This window comes from Lolium perenne, chromosome 3 (assembly GCF_019359855.2).
Source record: "Lolium perenne isolate Kyuss_39 chromosome 3, Kyuss_2.0, whole genome shotgun sequence".
Lineage (NCBI taxonomy): Eukaryota > Viridiplantae > Streptophyta > Magnoliopsida > Poales > Poaceae > Lolium > Lolium perenne.
In genome coordinates, this window is record NC_067246.2 from 70,701,952 (window position 1) to 70,714,845 (window position 12,894).

At 39.2% G+C, this 12,894-nt stretch overlaps 1 long non-coding RNA gene across 1 annotated transcript; it reads left to right on the top strand.

Moving 5' to 3' along the window:
• The first annotated feature begins 10,292 nt into the window (after positions 1-10,292).
• LOC127338216 (uncharacterized) lies at positions 10,293-11,068 on the top strand. The gene is made up of 3 exons (XR_007874241.2): positions 10,293-10,367; positions 10,798-10,893; positions 11,021-11,068. It is a non-coding gene; the product is annotated as an uncharacterized lncRNA (long non-coding RNA).
• The last annotated feature ends 1,826 nt before the right edge of the window (positions 11,069-12,894 follow it).

Below are 12,894 nucleotides of genomic sequence, written 5' to 3' on the forward strand. Positions count from 1 at the left end.
CTTGTTTTTCTGTTTTTCTCGCAATGTTGTTCTGATTTGATGTATTTTGTTGTATTTCAGCGGTGGAGATATGTCATTCCTGCAATCAACCCGAGGGAAACTATCATCGGTAAAAAAAGAAGGCAGATTCGTTCGCCATCGTCATGAACCACTCAAGCTTTCACAACATTGTGGTGAGTAACTTGATAATAATTAGTGCCCCAAGTTACTCTAGTACGTGCAATTTAGGCCGTATTTATTTTAGTGACTTAGCTTAACCTAGTTCATTCAGTCGATGATCTAGATTCAGTTTGTGCCAGGTTACTAAAGTTATTCTTCAGTTCGTCAGACTATATGTATTTTATTTTATTTAGCTCTCTGGTATGCTCCAAATGCTTATTATATACCTCCATTGATTTATATTAGAATATTATTACATTAAAATAAATATGCTTCTTCATTTTACCTTATTAGTTTCCACAACTGCAAAAAATAAATAAATAAATATATATATATATATAGAGAGCTGGACTATTCTCGAACCCCCCTTAAGAGGGGTTCTAGAATAGCTATTCTCGAACCCCCTAATCCAACTTGGTTTTTCTTTGCACCGAACCAGACCACGGCCTGGTCACCGCCCCACCCTCCCCGAACCGGCCCACCTCCGATCCCCCACTTTCTTCCCCATCACCCTGTGTCGCCTCCTCCACGCCGCCGGTGGCCGCATGCTCCACGATCCCCGCCCACCGCGCGCTTCCTGGATCCCCGCCCACCGCGCGCCTCCTGGATCCCCGCCGTCGCGAGCCTCCTGGATCCCCGCCGTCGCGCGCCTCCTGACCCCGCCGCCGTGCGCCTCCTGGACCCGCCGCCGCGCGCCTCCTGGACCCGCCGCCACGCGCCTCCTGGACCCGCCGCCACGCGCATCCTGTAGCAGCGGCGAGGACTTCCGTGAGAATGGCGCGGACGTCGCTACGAACTCCCTCGAGCACCAGGTTCGTGCAATACATGCAAAACAGAAGTTAATTCTTGTTCAAATCTGGTGCATCAAATTTGTTGATGAATTTACTTTAGAAGCTACCTTTGTATCTTGAATCATTTGGCTGAGGCATGGGATAGTGATTGTTGCTCCTCCACTTAAAAAACAACTATAGATTAGTAAAAGAAATAAGCATAGTGAGAAGTTCGCTTCTATTTTGTGGGCATTTCGATTCATCTGTATGTAGAAAGTCAATTGTGAACACTAATTGTGTGGCCTGCTTGCTTGTGTTTTTTGCAGCACCGAGCAATTCACTTTGTTAATTGTGAGTACTTGGATTAGGCCAAATAGGGAGTTCACATGTGTATCTTAGTTGTTCATTTCAGTTTGGAAAACAAATTGAATGATGGTAAGAAGATATTGTTTTTAGAGATTGTACTGTGAGCTATTTCTTTTAGCTGTTGTGAACTGCTACTGCTGACAGACGGTGCCCTCTTTTTTCTGCGTAAAAGAAGCTGCTATAATCTAGCTTTGCTCTCTCTTGCACTTCCTTTTAAATATTTTGTTGTTTAGTCGAAAGTCTGAACGATGCAATGCAATTTTTAAAAATGATTCCTCTGCAGTTCATTTATCATACTTCAGTTTATTAACTTATAAGCTCTAACACTGCTATGCTCCGATGTATTAAATAGAGAGAAATGGAGGTTTATTTTTTTGGGCTGGTAGGAAAATAGAGTAGCTTACATTATTCCCAGTGGCAATTTCTATTTATATTTCGGGAGAGACTTTTTCCTCTACCAAATTGTTCCAGTTCAAAAGAAAACAATACACGAACCATTTCAAATTGGGAAAAATACAGAAGTGCGCTGTTGCGAACTTCACTATTTGACCAAGTTCAGTTCGTTTGAAAAGGGTAGTTCACGTTTTATATGGGCAAAAGTTTCAGTTCATCCTCACCCAAAAATAGTGAACTGCTATGTGTGTATTACGGCTACCGTCTTAATTTTTTTTGTTACATATGCTGTGAACTTTCATGTTTGGAGGTAAAAAAGTAAAGGAATATGTTGATGATTTTTTTATAATCACACTTGAAGTTCACCTCCTTTTTTCCTGGGAGTTAGCCTTGTCCATTTTCTCAGAAAGTTCACATTTTAATTGCTTGGAAGTGCAAATTTTCAATGCGAAAATTCATATTTATGTTATCACCAGGAAGCCCCCCTTTTTTTGGTCGAAACAATTTGATTTGACTTGCAAAACAGGTTTGGTTTACTGCGAATAAAGCTATATCGGTTTGTTTACTGAAAAGCCGAAGTCCACTTCATACGATGTAGGCTATTATGGTAGTACACTCTTTTTTATAAAAAGTTCACTACATGTACATGGAGAAGTTCATATCTGAGTAAATTTTTGTTTCATTCTAGCAGATAGTTCAATTGTGTAACGCCGGAAAGTTCATTTCGTTTTTATTTGGAAAGCAAATTGAATGATGGCAGGAAGTTATTATATTTTATATATTGGCATGCGAGGCTATTTATTGTAGTTGTTGTGAACTGCTGATAGAGGGTGCCCCTTATTGCGTAAAAAGAAGCTGCTATGTTCGAGCTTTGCTCTCTCGCAAACTTTATTTTAAAGAATTGTAGAGAAGTTCATTTTATATCAACGGGTAAAGTTCGTTTTTGTCTGCACGGAAGTTATCACAACACACAAATATTGAAGTACATGGTAATTGCAATTAAATAAAAAACCGTGTAGTTCCAAGGTTCATTATTTTAATTGGTAAAAGTTCAGATTGTCGATGAGTAGAAGTTCGGTTGTTTTTTATCATGTGCTGAAACTCAAATATCTTGTGAATTAACTATCATAGCAATCGTGCTCTGCGTATCTAGCTTTATGCGATTCCATATTTACCTGTCATATTTTATTATATATGATCTACGTTGATGCTGCAAGAAAAGTTCGCTTGTCAGCAAGAGAAGTTTGAGTTTCTATTTTCTCTTTTTTCAGCAAGAGAAGTTCGCTTGGAATATCCAGAAAATATCATCTAGAGATTTTCAGTCGTACTTCTAGTTTCCAGATGTTAGATGAATGTCTCATATGCTTGCATCATTCACTGGTTCATTATAGCATTCCATTGCAATACTGATGTCAGGGGTACGTTCGCCTTCTTTTTTCTGGGATTTTGCATTGTCCATTATTTTTTGGCAATTGAAGTTCACTTTTTCTCTGTCTGAAAGTTCAGCTTTTTGGGCAAGTTCAGATCCTATGTGTATAAGTTCAAGATTTATTATCTGTACCAGTAGTATAAAATGCGCATGTTAAAATTTCAATTTTTTAGAATAAAAAGAAGTTCACTATGTTCCTATGTAAAAGTTCACTTTCATTTCTTTTGGGCAGTTCCTATGTAAAGTTCACTTCTATTTTTTTTATCCAGTCAAGTCCATTCTAAAAAAGCATCATGAAAAATAGTTTGATTTGACTTGCAAGAATAGTTTCCTCTTGCAGAAGTTCATTTCTTATTGCTGGACAGTTCATATAATTGTGAAGTTCAATTAATTTGAAAAAAATGTATGAGCAAAATGAGTTAAGCATTACTTAGTTGTCCAAAAAAAAATCTGGAGTAACTATCTGTGTTCGAGAAGTTCACTTTTCCTTGACAGGAAAAAACTTACTTTAAAAAATGGGATGATCGAAAATAATTGAACATTACTTAGTTATCCATAAGAATCCTGAAAGTTAACCTTTCTTTCTCTGAGAAGTTCACCTTTTCTACTAGCATGATACAGTGATGGAGATGGCCTTGTCTATTAGCCTTTTTCATTAGCGAGTTAGTTTTACCAGTTTTTCAGACATAAAAGTAGTGCAATTTAGACATGGGAGCAAGCCAGTTCAATGTGCAGCCACGCCTCTCCAGGTTTGTGCTGGCCATGATTCTTCTTTTTACATGTTTTTTTTTCATTTTCTAGCGATGAACTACCCAGCCACTTATCTGATTGTCTTCCTTGACGCTTCAGAACATCTCCATAGCCCTGATCCACTTCTAGGATGTATACTATGTGTAAAGAGAGTTCAGTTGGTAATACGGGGAAGTTCACTTTTGGTATTTTGGTCAACTGAACTACTACAGATCTTTGAATTTTGGTATTCAGTAAGACTATGTGAACGAGATTGATTAAAAGTATTTAGCTTCAGAAATTGGACACACAACTTGTGTCACACACTATTGTATTTGATGAAGCGGCAGTTCAAAAAGTCATGTTGTGCAGTTCACTAAGCGATGAACACTAAAATTCAGGAACATTTCAAACATATTTGTATATTCATAGTATAATTAGTTTGTATCTGCATTGCAGAACTAGAGGGACTCAGGCCCATAGGAGATTCACTGTCTTATTGCTTTAGTTTACATCAACATTGCTTTTTTTATGTTCTGTCTGTAAACCAAGCAACTTACTTTTCTTCTTTGGCTAAACGTGTAGTTAACAAATCTAAACTCTGTTTTCCTTGTTAGGATGTTCAGTTTGTACATGCGTGGAGTCCACTTTTGTCCAAAAAAGGTATATATTTTCCGAATTATGAAGGAGTGCAGTCCTGGGTTGATGTGTTGCGGGATATTGCTCATGGAGGTCTCATGTACAGTGCAATACCAATAGCAGTCCACATTATTGATAGGGGCATCTCACTTTATATTTTTCAGGAGTTCCTTTAGATATTCATACTAGTAGGATTATCCATGAAGTTCATCTTTGATACTGCGGTTTAGATCAGCGCATATTTGGCTACAGTTCACAGCGCATATTTGGCTGCAGTTCAGTTTACTATTTAGCATAGTTCGGTTCTTCCTCACTTGAAGTTCAAAATAGTGTAGCCTCCATGTTTTAGTAGTAAATTGTGTGTAAAAAATAGCATTGGAAATTTGATTATTTTAGCAATGCTAATCTCTGTACTACATACTGGCATATATGAGCATATTTCTGAATGGAATTGCTAAATAAATAGTGGCGCATGTAGGTAGGGCCATCAGACCACCTCACTTAGTTAAATTTTAACTTCTACCTTGACTCGTAATTCAATTTATGTACACAAATTGAAATTTTCTCAAGATGTGTGTATTGGCCGTGCTGCAATTCAAAATCCATATCGGCCAGCTGCCACTATGGGCCTTTTTTTTGGTTAACTATGTATGTGGGTGTTCATTTATCCAATACGTGAAGCTCACACTTATCCAATGTTTGTGTAGGTTGTTTGTGATGCTACATGTGATGTATTAAAACTGGACAGAGATGGTAAGATTACATCTGATTTGTCTGTAATTTTGCTTGAGGTTTGGAACAAGTGCAGAGAATCCAAGTACGCTCCAGGTCATCTACTGCCTTAAACTGTATCTAAAAGGGTTTCCTTGATGCTGTTGGTGCAAGATAGCCTCCCAATGCCACACCTACCTTGTCAGCTCGCCTCAATAAATGAAGCTTGGCGGTGTGCACGACAGTGCTGATGTGAACCGGGATGGGCTCTTCCGCATGCGACGACATCTCTGCATCGACCCTCTCTCTCATATATCTGAACTTCATTTTTATGTAGAGAATCTCTAGACTTCAGTTCATTACAGGACGCAGTGTGTTACACTAGCAGTACATAAAAGTTTCTCCATGTATCGAAAAACAGAAGTTCATTTATATGGAGTAGAGTTGATGCGGTTGATATGAGAAACAAAGTTTACTTCGCTTAAAGCATATGTTCACCATTTATTTTTGGAGAGTTCATTTTGTGTCAGATGTTCACTTTTATCTGTGTATAGGTCCAGTTATTTTAGCCGTGAAGTTTACTTCATTGGTGATTCAAAAATACATTTTCTTACAGTGGGAAGTGGTAAGTTCATTCCTTCTTCATTCGGTAAGGTCGGAATGAAATTCATTTTTTGTCAAAAGGAAGTTCAATTCATCACTCAGGAAGATTACTGTCCAAATTTAAACACAAGTTTTGCTATTACAAATTTAAACACATAGTTGCATACACTTTCAAGTTGAAATTCAGTTCTCTGGTTATGAAAGTTCACTTATTGTGATTTGGAAGATGACTACTTAGAAATGACAGTGGTTCACAATACAGAACTAGATTAGCTTCGATGTATGCAACAATGGAACATCAAACTGGGTGTCCAATTTTTTTTATCTTTAGAAGCTCACTTTGTGAAACCAACGAGGTCCACTCTGTAGAAATAGCGTGAAAAACTTTAGAGTAAAAAAATCTGAATTTTACATATTTAAAATAAACTTTTTAGTTTAATGCAAATGCCACACAAGTTCGCCTTGAGCATATAACAATTGCATTTTTTTGTCACAGAGTTCACTCTGAACATGCCTTGAAGTTACGTTTTGGGAAGTTCATTCTTTTCTTGTTGCGGAGTTCATTTCGTTAACATTAAACCACAAAATACACAAAAGTTCAATACACGAATATTACTAGTTCACTATATATAATATTGAAGTTCACTATGAAAAATAGAGCCAAAAATAGGGAGAAGTTTTAAAAAACACACTTTTATGTCTCTAAATCTACCCTCAAATTTTTAAGAATTTAAAAAACTATATATACCTAAAAGATTCAGAATTTTCACAGCTTTCCAATTGCATATCATTTGCATAATTTAGACAAACACTTCGAAAGCTATGACGAAAACACGGGACGTAGCGGAGAGCATATATATCGCGATCAGAAGTTCACTAATACGTAACTGGAAGTTCACACGCATGTTGCAGGAAGTTTGGCTACTCTATATTTTGATGGGTGGATACTTAACAAAAATAATATATATCACGATCGGAAGTTCACAAGCACCGTAAAAGGAAGTTCACTTGCATATTAGAAGGTGTTTGAGTACTCTGTTTTTCCACGAGCGGAAATCATATGTATCAAAGTCATCCCTACAAGGTTCCATTGCCTTAAAACGACCCCACATTAAGTAATTGATACAAATATAAGCCTAATTTCACTCTAAGATACCGCCCCTCCCTACCCGAGCACTAAAGCCGCATCAATTTCGAACCGTCGGTGTGTCGGCGACTATCTCCGTTTATAGTATATTTTAAATTATTTTCAAACAGTTAAGTGTTTGAAAAAACGTTCAGCACAAAAAAGTTGCGCATTTTTCACAGCTTTCCAACGGTATATCATATGTGTTAATCCGACAAGCGGTTTGATTATAGCGCCCAAAAAACGGTAAAAAAATGAGAAATCCGCGAACCGTATATCATATGTGTTAATCCGAGAAGTTTGGCTACTCTATATTTTGATGGGTGGATACTTAACAAAAATAATATATATCACGATCGGAAGTTCACAAGCACCGTAAAAGGAAGTTCACTTGCATATTAGAAGGTGTTTGAGTACTCTGTTTTTCCACGAGCGGAAATCATATGTATCAAAGTCATCCCTACAAGGTTCCATTGCCTTAAAACGACCCCACATTAAGTAATTGACACAAATATAAGGCTAATTTCACTCTAAGATACCGCCCCTCCCTACCCGAGCACTAAAGCCGCATCAATTTCGAACCGTCGGTGTGTCGGCGACTATCTCCGTTTATAGTATATTTTAAATTATTTTCAAACAGTTAAGTGTTTGAAAAAACATTCAGCACAAAAAAGTTGCGCATTTTTCACAGCTTTCCAACGGTATATCATATGTGTTAATCCGACAAGCGGTTTGATTATAGCGCCCAAAAAACGGTAAAAAAATGAGAAATCCGCGAACACAGATTTGAGTATATTCAATTCTGCTCTTAAACCATAGATTATTTGGGAAAACAATCTGAAAGGAAAAGTTTCGCAATTTTTATACGTTTCAAATGGTATATTGGATGCAACAATCCAACGAGCGGTTTGAAAATGGCACCTCAAACACAGTACGAAAATGGAGAAGTTCTCGAAAACTAATCTGAGTATATTTGAAATCGAGTTTAAACTGTCACGAATTTCGAAAAACTATATGAATGAAAAAGTTGCGCAATTTCCATACTTTTCCAACGCTATATCATATGCATCAATCCGATATACGGTTCGAAAATCATCCTCAAAACACTATCCATCAAAATCAGGCAATTCCAGTGTTCCGTCGAGAAGTTCACATGTAAAGAAACGGGAAGTTCAGAAAGGGTTCGAGAATAGTTATTCTCGAACCGGTTCGAGAATAGCAGACCTATATATATATAGGTCTGCTATTCTCGAACCGGTTCGAGAATAACTATTCTCGAACCCTTTCTGAACTTCCTAACTTATCGCACGCGAACTTCCCGTGAGTCTTCATATTTTCGCCTCCCACGTCCCGCTCGCGTCCCGCTCCCGCTCGCGTGTGAACTTCCTACGAGAAGCGAACCGTTACGTGTCCCACCTCCCGCTCGCTACCCACCTCCTCTGTGCTCGCTCCCCACCCCTCCCTGCTCGCTCCCGAGCTCTTCCATGGCGATTTCCCCCCTGCTCGCTCCCGAGCTCTTCCCTGGCGTTTTCCACCCTGCTCGCTGCCGAGCTCCTCCCTGGCGATTTCCTCCCTTGCTCGCTCCCGAGCTCCTCCTTTTTTTGCTCGATGCGTTTGTTAGAACTTCGGCGACGGTGGCGGCTCATCTCCGTGCTCGTGTCCGACGCTCCATCGACGAATTTGTTCTCCACTGGTGCATCGCAGATCGTCGATGTCTGCGGCACAGTCTCTTCTATGCTATCCGGACATTGGTCTTATCTTTTTTATCTTGATCTGCAGATTTGTTTTTTCCGATGGGCGTCGCACAGCTTCGGCGTTCTTCTACGTGGAAATCCTCGAGGTTGATGGCTCCGTCGTTATATTCTCGCGCTTTGTTTTGTCTTCGGTAATGGTATTGGGTCTCTCTCCCCTGTAGGATTTTTGTTTTGATAGGTTTGCTTTTGATCCTTATCCACGAATTTTGTTTTCACAGATCTATGTTCTTTTGCTTAGTTCGGTATTTGCCTATGCTTGTGTAGTTATGTTTTCCTCAGTTGATGCATTGATGACGCGGTGGTGTTCATGCTTACACTTTGATGTAGTAACAGAATCCAGATAATGCTTGTTATATGTGGGTTTTTTCGTAGCTTACAAGTCTCTGCTCTGTTTTTCATTACCAGCAGTGCATGTTTGTTGGTGTTATAACAAATGAACTTCTTTAATTTTATGATGTGAACTACCGGAATGCATGAACTTTTGTCAATTGCATGTTTGATTTACATCTTTTCAGATAAGTTGTGGCCTCTATTTCACATGTAAATCCACATCGAGCATGTATGTATCTCTCTGTTTGTAAGTTGTGAACTTCCCTTTTAATGTACTATCCATTTTTGTTGTATTATTGTTTTTCCATTCATACGCATGTTTTTATCTTTTTTTATCTGAAAATGAACTGCTGTTACTTTATTACGTGAGCTATTTGTCGGTTTATACAGTATTCTTTTTCTTTTAACTCCATGTATAAATTAACCAGTGTTAATTTTTTTTTATTCTTGTACCATTAAAGGGGGGGGGGGGGGGGGTTGGGGGGGGGACCCTCCCCCCATACTAGGAAATGAATAAAAGGTTTTTTAATAAATGTTTAAAATAGAGTGTAATACCTTTTTTAAGATTAGTGAACTCCTTGCGTTTACAAAAGTGCACTTCGTAATTGTGGTGGGAAACTCCTACCCGCTATATTAGGAAATCAATTAATGTTTTTAAAACATACCCAAATACCGTTTTTTCAGGATGAGTGAACCCCTGACGTGTTTTGCAAGTGAACTTCGTAATGGTTGTGGGGACAGTGCGGGTGTGACCCTCCCATCCTATATTTTTTCTTTCTTTTTTAGACAAAGTGAATCGCAGTCGCAGTTAAATGTGAACTTCCTGTTTGTTTCTATCTGACCGACAAAGGTAACGTTTCAGTGTTTTTTTTATTGTTGCCTCTTTTTTTTTTTAATATAAATTTGGTGCAGTTAATTCCAACTCCTCTTTTTACTCCTCTTGTCTGCGCCTTCTCCTTCGCACTCCCCACTTCCCCCACTCGCAGGCGGACATCCCGAAACTGCTACATCCTCTCTGCAATGGCGGCGGCGCTCTAGGTAACTGCTGCCCCCCGCATCGTTTGCTATCCCCCGTCCCCTGTTGTTATTCCTTCGTTCTACTCGAAATCCACCATTTCCCCTTTGGTCTAAACCCTAGGTTCGCTGCAGTTTGCTCGTCCTCGCCGTCTTCGGTGTTTGCCGGCGATATTTCCCCGTTCGGCCGGCGGTTGGAACTCCGGCGCTACTCTGATTCTTCTTCGCGGTGGTTCTAGTTCATCCCAGACGGGCTGGTCGGCTTCAATTTTTGGTTGGGGAGTCCGTTCCTCTTTTTATTTCTCTGTGAGTGATGGATAAGGATGCTTCGACTGGTGGTGGAGGTTTGTTTTTCGGATTTGTATTTTTTACTACCCATAAATTCATGCTTTATTCTTGCGTTGTCAAAAATGAAATATCCATGTTTTTGTTCTGTCCTACGACTGGCCCATTTATTTTTGTTCTAGGGTTTGCTTTTGTGTAGGCTTTTTTTCTGTGTTATAATTTCCCGTGGTCACCATTTATGGTTCTATCTATTTTATCTGTGTTTCTGTATAGCACATGTTATGAACTACTTGTCATTTAATTGAACTCACTGTATTAATTATGTTCATTCTTCCTATGTATAATGTTTATTTTCATGTACAGGCTGTTATTTGTTAAAAGTGAATCATGAAATTAACATTTTTGCTGCACATAGGAAGTATAAGTCTGAACATGAATTTTTTTCCTATGTTTCTGAGATTGAATTTTTTTGTTTTTTGTATTTTTTAGGGAAGGTATTTGATCATGTTGATGATTCTGGTGATGCTGTGTTTTCTGGTTTGGGGAATTTATCTTCTAATATGACAGATGATGCTGATGAGTCAGGTTAGGAACATACATATGTGAACCTCACTAACATTTTCTAGTGAACTTCCTTTTCCTGCAATCCATACAAGCTTTCTTGATTACATTTTTTTACTCTTTTTTGTGTTTTTTGTTTTGTGTTATGCAGCTGACAAGACTATAAGAGAATCTCTGGATTTGCTGAACCAGGATTTTGCTGTATATTCTGCTGACAATTTACCGCGTTTCTTAGATCCCCCAGTATTTGACAGGACTCCTGCTGTTGAGAAGGGTAACATGGGCAGCCCTGTTTTTGATTATACTCCTCTGCGGCAAGTTCTTGAATCTGAACCAGTTGAAGCTACACCTGTGATGGAAGAAACCCAATCTCAGTCTGTGGCTGGTACTCAAATAGTTACTCAGGATTATATGGTTGAAGAACAGCTTGCGAAGGAAAAGGAGAGACAAGCTGCTAAATTTGCTCAGCACCAGGAGAAATTGACTACATATTACCGGAAATACCCTGCGAAAGCAAAGTCTGCTAAGGGTAATGCCGTTGTCAATGATGTTCCACGTGACGGCGAGGCTGCTGAAAGCACACGTGATGAATGTGCTGCTGAAATTATTCCTCCTAAAGTGAGGAAAGAAAGGGTTGTTTGCAGGAAGATAAAAGAGAATTCACCTCTGGGGAAAGCTGCTGCTGCTACTGCTGCTGCTGCTGCTGCTGCTGCTGCTGCCCAGGCCAGAGATCCTTTGCAGCAGACATACGCCCCAGGTGCCACTCAAGAAGATGTTGCTGCTGACAAGGTTATTTCTTTTTATGTTCTTATTTTGTTTATTCTGTTAAATTCCTTTTTTGTTCACTTTTACATATGTGTACCATTGTGAACTTCTCTATTTTTTTTAAATAAAATCTGCTGCTTCTGTCCAGGCTACAAATCCTGTGCGGCGCAGCCCTCGTGTTGCTGCTACTGTCCACTCCACCGTTGCTTCGAAACGAGTTTCATCTCCTGGGAAATCACGTCTGGGTCACCGTAAACATAAGATTGATGTCGATGAGACATATGTCCCAGATTCCACTGAAGATGGTGTTGCTGCTGGCAAGGTTATTTTTGTTTTGTTCATTTTTACATAATTCTTCCACTGTGAACTTCTTTGTTTATTGAATCTGAACTCTTCCCTTTTTATGCATCTCATTTTTATGTAGTGCAATGCTAAGAAGAGTCGTACAGAATTGGTTAGCGATGAATCAGACTTTGAAACTCCTGCCAAGGTTAGTGTAGTGTGAACTTCTGTGTTCATGTTGGTGTGAACTTCCTCTTCTCATTAATTTTTTGTGGTTTTTAAATGTTTGTTTTTTTATGCTTTTTTCTATACCAGGGGAAGAAAGTTGGTAGGAAGCCAGGTCCTTCTAAACCTGTTGTTTTGGAAGGTGATTCGAAGAAAGTTCTGAAAAGGCCGACAAAGAAAACCATGGCTAGGAAGAGGAAGGCAGTTGAAGATCTTGATGGTGAGAAGACACGTTTTCAGCAAACTATTCGCTGTTCTCTCGGTGAAGTTCGTTCGGCTGCAGCAATGTTAAAACCGCAACACAGATTGAAGGTTGAGCAAGCTGGTTTTGGCTGTGTTTTTCAGTGGGTCCTGGAGGGTAACATATCACGTGTTCTCATGTGTTATTTGATGAAGACTATTGACACTTCTACCATGAAGTTGTCTTGTGGATCTGGCAGAGTTCTAGAGGTTAATAGAGACACTGTTCATCAGGTGTTTGGTTTTCCTATAGGAGGCGATACTCCTATACTGCCTGCAGAATCTGGACATGACGAGTCATTGGCTCTTTTGAAACAAGAGTTTGGGTTCGAAAGCAATGCTAGTATTGAGCCTAAAGATCTGCGTCAGTTGTTATATGATCTTGTTGAAGACCCCGAGAAGGAAGATTTGGCTGTTAAGGTCTTCTTTGCCATTCTTTTTAGTAAGCTCATATGTCCTGGTTCAGCTACCCGTGTCGGTAGGGAAGCTGCAATGCTTGTGAACATGGATTAT